The sequence below is a fragment of the Carassius auratus genome, chromosome 10 (assembly GCF_003368295.1).
Source record: "Carassius auratus strain Wakin chromosome 10, ASM336829v1, whole genome shotgun sequence".
Lineage (NCBI taxonomy): Eukaryota > Metazoa > Chordata > Actinopteri > Cypriniformes > Cyprinidae > Carassius > Carassius auratus.
The window spans coordinates 20,621,255-20,621,514 of NC_039252.1; positions in this window are offsets into that span (position 1 = coordinate 20,621,255).

A 260-nucleotide genomic window follows, 5' to 3' on the forward strand; every position below is an offset into this window, starting at 1 on the left:
AATGACTTTCCAAAACCTTACAATCGGGATAAATCTTTAAAGGCTACGATCAGACTAGAATACGTGCATATCCCACATTTTTGGGGCAAAACTCGTACAAAATAAAGAAGAATTAATTCTGCTCATATAATATTTAATTTGACCTCTCAAGGTCAACATTTTCACTGCCTTTTCATCTGTCCTGCTGTTGAAAGGTGGAGAAACGACTTTAATTATTAAGAATCTTAGACTTTTATGATAGTTTTTTAGAGCACAAGCTT